This window comes from Pan troglodytes, chromosome 1, assembly GCF_028858775.2.
Source record: "Pan troglodytes isolate AG18354 chromosome 1, NHGRI_mPanTro3-v2.0_pri, whole genome shotgun sequence".
NCBI classification, from domain to species: Eukaryota; Metazoa; Chordata; class Mammalia; order Primates; family Hominidae; genus Pan; species Pan troglodytes.
Genome location: NC_072398.2, coordinates 157,288,116 through 157,303,276, shown reverse-complemented (window position 1 = coordinate 157,303,276; position 15,161 = coordinate 157,288,116). Strand labels below are relative to the sequence as shown.

General features: G+C 34.9%; 1 long non-coding RNA gene across 1 annotated transcript in view; it reads left to right on the top strand.

The window, feature by feature from the left end:
- The window catches only part of LOC112208590 (uncharacterized), a 63,806-nt gene that overhangs the window by 28,194 nt on the left and 20,451 nt on the right, over positions 1-15,161 (top strand). Inside the window, exon 3 of the long non-coding RNA XR_002943054.1 lies at positions 6,213-6,494. This is a non-coding gene — a long non-coding RNA (uncharacterized LOC112208590). The remainder of the gene's footprint in view (positions 1-6,212; positions 6,495-15,161) is intronic.

The following is a 15,161-nucleotide window of genomic DNA, read 5'->3' as shown; positions in this document are numbered from 1 at the left end:
CACTTAATGCATTCCAATTTATGTTAAAATTTCTCTGGTCTTAGAATACTAAAATGAAAGCATCTTAAGTAAGGAGATATCAATTTATTTATTCTCGGATACCTCTTTGCTCATCACAGAGTACATAATGAGCTTTGCAATATTTACACTAATATAACAAATTATTATTGATCAAATATGTTATAATATATTATCTCTTTTAATCCTCATTGCAACTATAAGATATGTACAATTAGCCTTATTTTAAAGATCTTACTAGAATTTCATTGGTTATTCATACCAAATAGTATATCAAAAATTTCCAAAGATTTCTTAAATAGTAAAAATTGTAAAAATATGCAACTCAGTGGTCAAGAAATCAGAGGCTGTATGGACCAAATAGCATGACCATTGTTTTCTCCCTAATAGCAAATGTAAGGATGCTAAAATAGTCATGATTATTTGAAAATAAGTATTATTGCCATATAACTAGACATGTTTAAAACATTTCTCACAGAAACAGTGATGAAACATAGAAATAAGAGCTCCCAAAATTGATATAAAATGTGATAAGACACTAATAATCACTATTATTATTATAAATATTTAACCTTATAATTGCCATAGAACATGGGATATTAATATTTTAACTTTTATAACTATATTTAAAAACTTCAATGATTGCAGAATACATCCAGTGCAGGATCAGTCATTGAATTAATTTACACATATGTAAGTCTAATACTAGCTTCCTGGGGTTAAAAAAATATGATTCATCTACATAACCCAGAGCTCTCATGACACTATACTCTTTTGATCTCTGTCATTTACTTCTTCATTTCTTGAGCTAGTCTTTCCAACCTCACTTAATCATCACAAATTAAAGTTTCTCAGATTTCTTGCTAGGCCCCTTATCTCCTGACTTTATTTTCTACAAATGTAATCATAGTTACCCCCATAACTTTAATTATGTGGCCATACTTCAATCATTGCCAATTTTCTAGCTGTAACACTTGCTCACTAATTTATGAGGTTCAACCTGACTGCAGAATGGGTTCAAAACTATTTTTTTTTTTAAAATCCAAAGGCTATTTTCCAAAGAATTCTCCATGGCTCACTCTGGCAGATATTTTAATTTAACAGAGTCATAGAGCACCATGTAAGCTGTTGTAAGAATTTGTTTTCACCTTCATATGAAATGGTGACTGTAAAAAAATATGTGTTTTGGGGTCAGGGGTGGGGGTGGGGAATGGGCAGCCTCAAGAAAGCAAGAAGAGAGCAGTTAGGAAAGAAGTTTGAACAGACATGTATTGCTGATGTGAATATTACAAAAAGAGAGTAATCAAGGATTAACATAATTTTTTTCATCCAAGTATCTAGAAATTTGGAGTTGTCATTTACTGAGATTGAGAAAACTACAGAAAAAGCAGCTGTGGAAACACAAATGGGATTACACTTTAAAGTTAAGTTTTAGAAACCTATTTTATATCCAAAAGAAGATGTATGAGTCTCTATTTGAAGGGAGATGTTCAAATTGAAAATAGAGACTTGGAAGCCATTAAATGGGTTTTAAAGCAGTGAGATTTGATGAAATGCCCTCTTGAGTAAGGGACCAGAGGGGTAGATCTGACTTATTTGTGACTTAGCCCTTGACATGTCTCAGAGCAAACATAGATGAGGCTGTGCAGATACCACATAAGTCAGTGCAATCTAGACTGTTAATGTGAACACGATTTATTTCACTTACAGACAAATTAGGACCTCAAGGAACACAGATTAGAGTCGAATAGTTGAGTATATATTTGTCTCATTTACTAGACTGGGGGTTTCTCAAAGCTAGAATTCATATATTATTTAATAATTTCAGCTAAGACTATTTCTTGAATATATTAAATGTGCAATCATTGTTGAGTTAAACAGAATAGGAAAGTATTCCTATAGAAAATGCAGTTGATGCCCATGCAGATCTTTGCAAGCCAGGTTTGCACATCCTTCAGCCTTTGCATTGTTTCTGTCTTCACTATTCTCTGGAGACTTGCCCTTGGCAGATGAGAATGACCTTGCAGGGAGAAGCAGGTTAGACCCCATCCCCTTCCAAGAGTTACTAGTAGTCAATGCCTGACTTGTGAAGCCCTTAAGAGTCTAGCACCTTTAGCTCTGTGGTGTAATTCAGTTACCAGAGCTCCCCAAATAATCAGACCTGGGCTACATTTCTCCTGAAACCATATCTTTGCATAGCTTCTTCTCCTGCCCTATCACTTGAGTTTCCCTTGAGAGCCCTCCTTCAATGAGTCACATGTGCAAAGATTTCTGCCCTAGACCTTACATCTAAGAAACAAGAAATAAAGTAATAGCCAAGTCACAAATGGACACATATGACTCCCCAGGCATTTATCTAATATAATTAAATTAATCTAGAACTTCTAAATTATTAAACCTTTCTGGTTTGGGGGATGGAATGGAGAAGGGATTCTATTCTGTATTATTTGTGAGCTTTCAAATATAAATGACTCTGGAAATTTCAGGTCATCGCTTATTTTTCCCCCATATCTCACCCCAGCAAAATGTCAGACTCCTCTTTTTTTCCAAGGTAAAGAGCCACTTATAGGTGAATGTATAAATATGTAAACTTTCTAAATTAAAGTCATATTTCCAATGTTGTAGAGAGAAATGCATCGTCAGGCAAATTCATCTCTATGTGAACATCATAGAGTGTACTCATACAAAGCTAAAGGGTGTAGACTACTCTACACCTAGAATGTATTGTATAGTCTATTGCTTCTAGGCTACAAATCTGTACAGCATGTTACTGTACTGAATAGTATAGACAATTGTAATACAATGGTAAGTATTTGTGTATCTCAACATATTTAAATATAGAAGAGGTACAGTAAAAATATGGTATAAAAGAAAAAATGATAAACCTGAATAGAGCATTTACAATGAATAGCGTTTACAGGACTCAAAGTTGCTCTGGGTGAGTCAGTGAGTTAATGACTGAATGACTGTGAAGGCCAAGGACATTACTGTACACTACTGTAGACTTTGTAAACACTGTACACTTAGACTACACTAAATTTATTTTTTAAAATTTTATCTCTTCAGTAATAATGTTATGTGTCTTATTGATTTATGTACTTTGAACCATCTTTATGTCGCTGGGAAGAATCCTACTTAACCACAGTCAATTATCTTTTTAATATATTGTTTAATTCAGTCTGCTGGTATTTTGTTGAGAATTTTTGCATTTATGTTCATCAGCGATATTGACCTGTAGTTTGCTTTGTAAGTTGTGTCTCTGTTTGGTTTTGTTATCAGGGTAATTGTGGCCTTGTAGAATGAGTTTGGAAGTATTGCCTTCACTTAATTTGTTAAAATACCTTGAGTAGAATTGGTATTAGTTCTTCTTTAAATGTTGGTATAATTCAGCAGTGTAGCCATCTGATCTTGGGCTTTTCTTTGGTGGGAGGCTTTTTCATTACTACTTCTATCTCATTCCTTGTTATTTATCTGTTCAGGTTTTCTATTTTGTCGTGGTTCAATCGTATTAGGTTGTATGTGTCCAGAAATTTATCCGTTTCTTCCAGGTCTTCCAATTTATTGCCATATAATTGATCACAGTAGTCTCTGATGATAGTTTGCATTTTTCTAGTATCAGTCATAATGTCTACTTTTTCATTTCTGATTTTATTTATTTGGTCTTATGTCTGTTTTTCTTAGTTTAATTAAAGGTTTGTGATTTTGTTTCTCTCTTAAAAAACAAACTTTCCATTTCACTGATCTTTTGTAGTTTTTTTAGCCTCAATTTTATTGATTTCTTCTTTGATATTTATTATTTCTTACTTTATTTAATTTTGGGTTTGATTTGTTCTTGCTTTTCTAGTTCTTCAAGATGCATCATTAAAGACTCAGTTTTTTGGATGTGGTCATTTATTACTATACACATCCCTCTCAGTACTGTTTTTGCTGTATCCCACAGGTTTGGGTATGCTATGTTTCCATTTTCATTTGTTCCCATTTTTTTTAGATTTTCTTCTTAATATTTTAATTGACCCATCAGTAAATCAGGAGCATATTGTTTTATGTTCATATATTTGTATAATTTCCAAAGTTCCTCTTGTTTTTGATTTCTGATTGTATTCTATTGTAGTCAGAAAAGACACTTACTATGATTTCATTTTTTTTGAATTTGCTGAGACTTGTTTTATGGCCTAACATATGGTCTATCCCGGAAAATGTTCCATGTACTGTTGAGAAGAATGTGTATTCTGCAGCTGTTGGATGAAATGTTGTGTAAATGTCTGTTATGTCCATTTGGTCTATATTGCAGATTAAAACAGATATTTCTTTGTTTATTTTTCTGTCTAGATCATCTGTCCAATGCTGAAATCCCCAATTATTGATGTTGAAGTCCCCAGTTATTGGAGTTAAATAATAAATGAGCCCTAGCTTATTTTAACTTTTTTACTTTATACAATTTTTAATTATTTTTAACCTATTACCTTTTCTGTAATAATACATTTTAAAACACATACATTGTACAGCTGTCCAAAAGTATTTTCTTTCTTTACATCCTTATTCTAAATGTTTTTGTTTTAAATTTTCTTATTTTTATTTTTTACTGTTTAGATTTTTTGTTGAAAACTAAGGCACAAACACACACAGTAGCCTAGGCCTACACAGGGTCAGGATTATCGGTATCACTGTCTTCTACCTACACATCTTTAGGTAGATCTTTAGGGGCATTAATACACATGGAGTTGTTATCTCCTATTATAACAATTCCTTCTTTTGAAATGTCTCCTGAAGGACCTGCCTGAAACTGTTTAACAGTTAACTTATTTTTTAATGAATAGAAGGAATACACTCTTAAATAATGATATAAAGTATAGTATAGTAAATACATAAACCTTTAACTTAGTTGTTTATTACTATTGTCAAGTATTATGTACTGTACATAATCATAAGTGCTATACTTTTATAAGACTGATAGCATAATAGGTTTGTTGACACCAAAATCATCACAGTCAGGCAAACATGTGAGTAATGCATTGTACTAAAACATTACAATGACTCTGATGTCACCAGGCAATAGAAATTTTTCAGCTCCATTATGATCTTATGGGACCACCGTCAAACGTGTGGTCCCTCATTGGCTAAAATGTTATGCAGCATGTGACTATACAGCAAAACCATAAAGAGTTCAGGAAGTCTTTGAAATGTTTTAAAATCCCTGATGTTTAGTTGAAGTTATACTATTTAGAAATAGAAACAAAATCCTAAGCCCCTCAACTGACTGAAATCTCCCCTCTTGGCCAAGGGGTCACCAGGAAAACTTTGGAAACTAAGTTCTCAGCCATGACAGGATGAAAGGTCAGACATGCCTGTTATAACCTCTCCCTTGCTAACTACCATTAGGCTTTCTTCCCTAAGGGCCAAACAGAAAACAGCCCTTTCAAAAGACTCCATCCCTGCCATCAACCAACCGCCTGACTGCCGGCCTTCCCTTTTGGAGTTTCAACAAAGCTAGTGACCACCATTTCTTCCTGATGAGAGACCATTAACCATTGGTTGTTCTGGCCAAGGGTTTTCGTGTCTTCTGTTTCACCTTTTCATGTCAGGGAGTTGAAAATTCCACCCTTGAATCATGCCAATGCCACTGATTTTTTGTACATGGAACCCCTGAAGAGGCATGAAGCTCAATTGTGCACATTTCTCCTCTCATAAATATCAGGACTCCTCCTGTAGCTTATTAAATATGTGTATTTGGCTTTCCTGCTCAGTATAAATTTCTATTCCCTTTACCCCTCCCTCAAAGTATGTTTCTGGCTTCTGGCCACAGGCTATGGTTCTCAGCCTGTCAGAATGGCCATCCTGCAGGCTGCACCCTCTTGTAAGAAATAAAGCTCTCCTTTCCAAATTTATGAACTTTGTCATTCTTTAGTGGACACTGTGCTATTATAACAAATATTTATTTTGAAAGACAAAGCCAATACCCTGTGCTTTGACTTTGGAAATGTCTTTATCTTTTCTTTCTGTAAATCATAGGTCATTATGCTCTGCCCACGTGCCCATCTGTTCACACGTATGTAATATGCAGCATGTGCCTCACACTGTTACCCACTGGAGTGCCTATGTGACTTAGCTGACTCCTACTCTGCTTGTTTTGGCCCAATCAATATCTATGTGATATAGCTGAATTCCTACTCGGTGTTAACTCTGCTTATTTTTAGGAAACAGGATATCTGTGGTCAGAAGTTGCCTCTTAGGACTAAACCAGTGAAAGATGGGAAAATCCATGATGGAAGCTTGCTTGAACTCTGAAGAAACACTGGCTTCTTTGTAATCCAATTTCCATATTAAATGACAGTCCAGCCAGTACAATGAAAGTTGAAAATCACCATGACAATGACAAGAAGAGACCAAAAAAGGGCAGAAAAGGGGCTCCTTGATTCCAGGGAAATCTTCAACCCTCCTTGATTCCAGGAAAATCTTTATCCCTTCCTAAGAAAAACGTAAGTATTCCTGCCTTTGCTTTCAATTCCCAACCCCTTCATTAAAGTTATCCTATATCTGTAACTTCGTGGTTCTCAGGAGCCAAGAAGTTGATTGGTGGGCCACTCTCCCACTTCTCCATTTTATGACCATCAAATAAAGCCTGCACTTCTCAATGCTCCTTTCCCATTTCATATACTGGCTTCACAACACCAAACATAAAAGACCCCACCTTTTACGGTAACTGGGAACCCCTAGTAACAATAATGGTTAAAGTGTCACAGAAAATATTAGGCCCAGGCATTAACATAACTAGAATCCAGAGAGAGAACAAGGAAGGTCCTCTTGGGGGAAGGAAGCAAGAAGGAAGAGAAAATGAAAGGGAGATGAAGGAATGAAAGGACAGAAGTATGAAGGAGGGAGGATGGCTAAGAATGAAAGGATCCTAGAAAGCTGGCCTCCAAAGAAATTTAGGCTCAGCGTCTGCAGAAAATTTATTTCCTTGGCCCAGGGAGTCCCTCTTCGGTAAGGAGGATTATTAAAACTTCGATAGGTCTCCCTTGGCAATGTTCGTATATTATTTCCCAACTTATATGAAAGAAAACAAAGAGACAGCTTGCCTTGTGAGAAGACAGTGTGGATGTGGCAATGAGAAGATGAAATGTAAATCCTTTTATATTGTTACAAGTTAGACATAAAGAAAGACTTCACTGGTGTGTCTAACAGTCAGTGATTTTGCAGAGACAGCTTGTCTGGCTCTGCCCCTTGCATGGCATTGTGCTGTGGCTAATTAGACCAGGCAGCTCTTTTTCATTAGTGTTTTTAGTTCCTGCCCTAGTAATGTAAAGGTAAATCTATTTTTATCTTCTTGGCTGTATCTATTGATATTTAATGACAGGAAGTTCACCTTTCAGTACAACTAAAAATATTATGCCTCTGAGGATAACTGGTTTTCTTTTTATTCTTTTTTCATCTACACTGAACAGAAAGATCACCATAATAATCATATGCTATTTTAATGATAGTGTAAATGTATTGGCATTTTTCCTCTCAGGTAGAACTCAAAGTGAAGCTTTCAGGTTTCTGGAGAGAAATATTTTGGTCTCTTCATAGTTCGCACTGTTACACCCCACAGTCAGCTGCCCATTATTCATTCCCTCTGCCCAGATGATAAAATAACAAGCTTTGTACTCCATTGCTGTGTGTTTTGGTGCTTCAAAGATGGCATGCTGAGAGAACCTGCCCTCTCCTAAAGCGAATGTTAGAAGTTTCAGGAAAAGGTCCAACGTCCTTCAAAATCTTACCTTCTCTAATAAGGGAGGTGAAAGATGTCAAGAAAAGGCCACTAGCAGTCCACTGTGAATTATCTGTTTCCTCACCAAGAACTAATGGTCTGCACTGGGATTCCTCATCTTCTTTTAACTCTCATGCCATAGTCAGGTTTCCAAGAAATGCAACATATAGCATCCTACAGAAAAAAAAATACCCAGTATTAGTTATGTACAGATTTCTGTCCTGAGAATGGCTCTAGGGATCTGGGATCAGAGTATAGGAGAAAAATAAGAAAGTCATTTTCCTCCATTAATTCTAGAGCTTATCCAAGTTATCAGGTTCCTTAGTCATACCAACTTCCAAATTTTTCAAAATTAAAGGTAATATTGAATTAATTTAATCTTGTAAGAGAAACAGGTTGATAATACTAAACTTCGAGTATATAGGTGCATTAACCTTGGAATATATACGTTCTTTCTATCTCCTCAAGTTCTTCTGATTGATTCTCAACTTCACTAAACAAGAATCCGTAAAGGCAGAAGACAAAAAATATGTGACTATAGTCAAGTGGGCTCAAAAGTCTTCACTCATATTTATAGAGTCCTTACAATGTTACTGGCATTGAGCCAAGTATTTTATATGTATTATCTCACTTAATTCTCACCAAATCTGATATGAATGATGTTATTTTCCCCTCTTGTGGATAAGAAGATAAGAACCAGGGAGGATAAATAACTGGCCCACAAACATATAAACAGTAAGTTGCAGAGTGAAGTTTAAATCCAGAAACCAGAGACTTTGCTCTCAACTGCTGATCTGAAATAAAAGTTATTACTCTTCTAATGAGGGAGACATTTCCTTCAAGTCTTGTTTTTCTGCATAAAAATTCATGCAGATATTATATGTGACAACTTTTAATATTTGTTTCAAGAATAAAATTTGTTTAATGCAACCTTTTGGTTACCAGATAAGACACTGTTGCATTTTAAAAATTAGTTTCTGAAATTTTGGTAGAATTGAAAAATATAAATATTACATATCGAATTTTCTTATTATTGTATACATACACATAGATTTGATGTAAAAAGCGATCAACTGATGAAGGAACAAATGTGTGATCTATTAATTCTGTTGTCTTCCATTGTACATTCCTAAAAATTGGGTCTAGTCCGGCTTAAGAAGCAAAGCAAAATAACGCTCCACAGATTAAAATCCTCCAGTGGCTTGTCTGGAATGTAAAGTCCCAACTAGGGAAAATATAGCCCTTGATGATCAATTCCTGGCTAATTCTCCAGCTTTACACCTAACTCTAGTCATATTCAACTTCACTTAAAAATCCATACACTATGCTCTAGTTACTTCTAATTTTTCCTAAATCCCTGCTCATGTCCAGAGCTTTTTGCAATTCTCTTGCTCAGTTAATCACTCTTCATCCTTGGACTTCTATTTAAACATTTCTTTTGGAACATCTTTCTTAATTCAGTTCTCTAAATTAAAAGTAGATGACTTTCCTATGTATTCCCATATATACTATAATTCTCCATTTAGTACTTGACCCTTAGTATTGAAATCGACTTACTATTGATCTGTATTCTCCATTATATTATAAACTCTTTGAGAGCAAGTGCAATGTCGTATTCAGCTTTATTTTATTTTATTTTATTTTATTTATTTTATTCAGCACTTAGCACAGTACCAGACCTTCATAGTAAATGCTTAAGAAAATATTGACTATTGAATTAATTATTTTACCTTTACTACTGATGAAGGGAGTTGAAAAGTAGTTATTAGGTAAAACAATTGTAGCAGTAAATATCAACTCCTTTTACTAACCTAAAATTTGGGACATTTCACAATGTTATATAATTACAATGGTGCTCAATGAATTTATATCTTTCATCATTATTTTATCCATTTATCTATTTTTTTAGAGTCTCTTTACTCTTTTTGTCATATCTTCTTCCTCTGACATTGGCCTCTATATAGAGCTCTGTCTGAGCAATCTGAATGAGATTTGAATAGAGGTGACAACTTGGTTTAAGTTCAGGCCTATCCAAATCATTGCTCTCAGTGGATTCACTTCTACTTCTTAAACTACATAATTTGCTCATTTAATACACTTATAATAGTTTTATAAAAGTAGAGTACTTATTTGCCTCTTTGAGAATTGTAATTAGTTGTTATCTTTCTGGCATTATTGCATCATCTTCTAGATTGTGACTTCTACTTCACTTGATGAAAAGAGCAATGTCTGCCTGCTGACTCACTGTGATTAGTAACCCATTTTACATACAGGAAGAAACAAATAGGTTTGCTAACTATGTTATTGATTGGACAATTCATTTGGAAAAAGCAATTCTTTTCTTTTGATGTAATTTTTGCAAAAGGGAGAGAAAATGCACTTCATAAAGAAAAGACCAGTATCTGTCCTCCATAATTCTGTGTATGAGAGTCACAAAAGCAGATAGATGGGACATTCAAATCGAGTAATATGAGAAGAGCTTATTTAATGTACTGTTTATAGAAGTACTTTCATAACCACAACATAGGGCTAGTGCGGTGCCTAAAGTTAGTAATAGTAGAACACCAAGAGGGAAAGATTACCAAAATCTGTAGACAGAAAGAGAGAGAGATGTGTGGAGCGATCTTTCCTCAAAAGATCCAGCCTATTTATGGCATATCCACAGGGAGTAGGTTTACTCCTTTCCTCCAGTCTCCAGCCAGTACTCTGGAGTAGTTTAATATAACTGGAATCCAGAGACAGAACAAGAAAGGTCATGGAGATAATTCTTATAGATTATCCTCTTGGGGTACACAGCAAGTCAGAGAAGGTTAAAGAGTAGATCTGAATGTCCAAACAGAACTCGTGAATACATCTAGTTTCCAGTTGAGCTCCACCGATTATTATTAAGTAACCTTTAAGTTCATAGGAAAATAACATAACAAGCTTAGACTGATCCATCATTCACCCAGCTCCAAGACCTTTTGCTGAACTCAGGGACTCTGCCCTTCTGCTAGGGGTATTCTAGCAAAATTACAATTTACAAATTGACAACTTCTAAAATTGACAGCTCTTGCATGTGTATTTTCAAATGCTTCTTAATGCTACTACATCATTAATTTCTGATTATTACCAAGCTTTCTACAGTTTAGAAAGATGTGTAGTCTCACAGCCTATTTCCATCATCCAGAATGTTTATGTCATTGTAGTTATAACTTCTCACCCTTCTATATTGTGTCGTTCAATGTGTGGTTTCTCTGGGGAGATGGATTACATTTTCAATAGATCCTAACTAACCTCTGGTCATTAGACTGAAAGTTCCAAGAATAAAGGATTCACGTTAGGATATATTTTTGGATATTTAACCTTCTATTTCAGCAAAAGTTCAATAAGTCTTTTTAAAATAAAAATGAATATAAAACATATTTACCTTTTTTCCATTTTGACAATTAAAATCATTTACCATAATGAAATACTTTTGAATTTTTTTAAGTGTGGCCAAAGCATTTTTCAGGTCTTTATCAAGGCCTTTGTCTCAATATATTTTTCTTATAAAAGATAGACTGAAAATGATTTCATATAGAGCTTGAGATTTATTGGGAGGTACATTACTAAGGCAGCAAAGGTGAGAGAGGGAAGAAGGTAAATCAAACACAGGATATATATTTCGAAACTGTTCAAACCTCCACAAGAAAATATAACAGTGACTTAATCACATGAAACAGGTAAGGTTGTTCAGAGCTATGCTGCTTTGCAAAAGTTTCCTGGGGAAATAAAGGAAAATAATTTATCTTCAGATTTCCTGACCTTGTCTCCTCTTTCTCAGTGGCCAAAAATTGACCACAGGCATTAACAAAGCCTACAAAAAAAACCTTTCAGGTTGTGTCAACCAGACACTCCAGCAAGCTGCTCTGGAAGTCATAACCATGCTCTGACATGTGAGGCTTTACCTAAGTCCAGAGTGGTGGAAGGAGCCAGAGCCTCTTGAGATCTGTTTATTCCTGGCCTGGGCTCCTAAGTCCTAAAGTTCCTCATTATGTTGGGGCCAAGGGAAGCAAGACATTAGTCATAATCTTGAGGCCAGCAGAGACAAGTGGCAGTATTATATGATGGAACATGACTTTCCGTTGGGCAAGAGGTTTGGGGCCAGGAACTTAACTATTTAGCAATTAACTGTGAAACAAAGTGAATCTGGGGAACATCATAAATTGAGTCTCTGAGATTCACATACATACTCCCATGATACCTGGCTTTGTGGTAACAAGAGAAATAATAACAAAATGTTAAAACTTCTTCTGTGAAACAGGAGGTACAAGTTCAATCTCTGAAGATGATGGAGGAATATATCTACGCTTGAATCCATCTGGAGTCACAACTTTACACCTCTCTCTTCAAAGTCCTCTTTCCCAAGACAGGCGCCCCTTTCTAGGGTCATTCATTCTAAAATCTATGTGTAATTTCAGCCTATTTGAACCGGAATAGGAGTAATCAACCAAATCAGTGTTGTTTTCAACAGTAAGCTCTAAAGATGAGATATATTTTAATAAACATGTATCTTTTTTATTATACTTTAAGTCCTGGGATATATGTGCAGAATGTGCAGGTTTGTTACATAGGTATAAATGTGCCATGGTGGTTTGCTGCACCCATCAAACCATCATCTACATTAGGTATTTCTCCTAATGCTATCCCTCCCCTAGTCTCCCATCCCTGACAGGTCCCGTTGTGTGATGTTCCCCTCTCTGTGTCTATGTGTTCTCATAGTTCAACTCCCACTTGGGAGTGTGAACGTGTGGTGTTTGGTTTTCTGTTCCTGTGTTAGTTTGCTGAGAATGATGGTTTCCACTTTCATCCAAGTACCTGCAAAGGACATGAACTCATCCTCTTTTATGGCTGCATAGTATTCCACGGTATATATGTGCCACATTTTCTTTATCCAGTCTATCGTTGATGGGCATTTGGGTTGGTTCCAAGTCTTTGCTATTGTGAATAGTGCTGCAATAAACATACGTGTGCATGTGTCTTTACAGTAGAATGATTTATAATCCTTTGGGTATATACCAGTAATGGTATTGCTGGGTCAAATGGTATTTCTGGTTCTAGATCCTTGAGGAATCGTATAGTATATATTCTTGTCCTGACAACAGAGTAAGATAGTAAATAAAACACATACCTGTGACAGACTTTCCAATGGAAAATATTCTAAATGGAAGACACTGACTAGAGCAGTCCTTGTTAGTTTCTCTGTAGAATTCTTCTAAAATTATAGAAACACTCAGTGCATAGGCCAATCACAATTATACTTACAGCTTGTGTTTATGAAACACCTAAATTTCTGAATAATAATATCATTAAGGAAACAAAAAATAATTCTGGCATTTACCTATTTCCTAATATTCCTGATGGCATATATATATTTTAAAAATTCCTTTTGTATAAACTCAATATGTTTTATTATTTTGTTCTTTGTATTTTACACATTTACTTAGTAATTCTGTTTTTAAAAGCATATTTAGCATGCCATAAGATATCACTACAAAAATAAGTACCTCATTCTTTCTCTCTCTTTTTACTGCATGCTGTCTTGAAACCAATCCAATTCAATCTAAATGGAGGTGACTCCACAGCACCACTATTACGGCTAATGCAATACTGACTAGTGTTTTCCACAATACTCTGTTGATGGTCTGACATCCTATCTGGAACTATCATACACAGGTGATGGAAATGATCATTCTTTCCTTCTTAAAGTATTCTCTTCACTTGACTCTAGGACACAATATATCTAACAACAGCTTTTTACCTCAAGAGCAGCCTATTCAATGTCTCATTACCAGCTTCTGCTCCTCTTGCAAACTTCTCAGAGAGTGTTTCACTTCTCTCAATTCCTGTCTTCTCACGTACATTCAGATACCTAAATAAACTCATCCAATCCGATTAAAAAAATACTACTTCTGCTCTGATGATTTCTAAATTTCTATGTCTAGTCTGAATCTTTATTCTGAGCTGCATACTTATATACCCATGTGTCCAATTGTGTTCTCACATCTCCATCTCATATCTAAAAGGCCTCTCACATGTTATTTGGCCAGAACAGAATACTTTTTCTCCGTGTAAATTTTTCTTCCCTCAGGTTTCCAATAAATTGAACCATTTCTTCAGGTAGTCAGGCCCCAAAACTTAGAGTCTTCCATAACTCTTCTTTTTCTTCTAAATTCCTTACTCAATTCATAAGCCAGCACTAATGTATTAACTTTTAAAAATGCGCTGAATCACCATTTCTTGATCCTACGTTACCACTGTCCTGGTCGATGGCACTATCCTGTCTTCTTTTGACTGCAGCACTGAGCTGCAAATTTTGCCCCCATTCATGTACATTCTTTACAGAGCAGAATGGAAAATTTCCTTTTTTCTCGCCCAGCCTTTTTCCTCCTCTATATCACTCTTTATCAGAACAGAACAGAGAAATATGATTCATGCTGCCACTTGCATCTCTCCTAAGACTCTGGCAATAAGTAACTGTTGAATTTTTTTTTCATATTGCTCCTATCTTCCTAAATTTTCTAAGTTACTCCTCCTTTCTAGGGCCTTTAGTTGACATAAAAGGAATTTAATTAACTAAATTTTGCATTTTAAAACATTACATTACTTAAGATCAACTATAAAGCAGCTTCTAACTAAAGATCTTATTAAAGGTATCCAAGTGTTTTCTTACCGAACATTTTAAGCACATAACTAAACATATTTTAAAACTAGTGTTTTGGTTACACTCTATTCACACTCCATGCAAGTTCTAGAAAATTTGCATTTTAGTCAAATATGTGTAAATCAATTCAAATTAATTCAGGAGAAAGATTTATTTAAGGAAATTGTACAGTGAGTCCTTTTAAAAGACTTTTTTAATTAAGTGAATCATCACTCTCTAAAACATCTCATTTTAAAATTCAGATTTGCATTTATAAGGTTTACTTATCATAGGAGCCCCTGTATCTCCAAAGTTCTCTAGCTTAAAAATATTTTTGGCTTGGTTTTTCTCTTAGTAATAAAAACATTGTTTTACTGTTTGGTTAGTATGTATCTTAAACTGACTTCAAAACTGACACATTTCCCTGTCTTAATTCTACTGAGGGTTAATCCTCTTGGTCACATTTGAACATCCTTCCAATCACTGTTATCTGACATAATTAAACTAAAAAAGTCACCTCTTTTTATTTTTATTCATTTTTACAATTCATTATGTAATAATTTAAGCATATGTAAAACTAAACAAAATCATTTTTACTTATAACCACTTGTTTCTGAACTTCAGCAGTGTTGACATTTTAGACCAAATAGTTATTTTGGGGAAGTGCTGTCCTGTGCATTTAGGAATATTTTAGAAAATTTAGCAGTATCCTTGGCCTCTTTTTCTAGA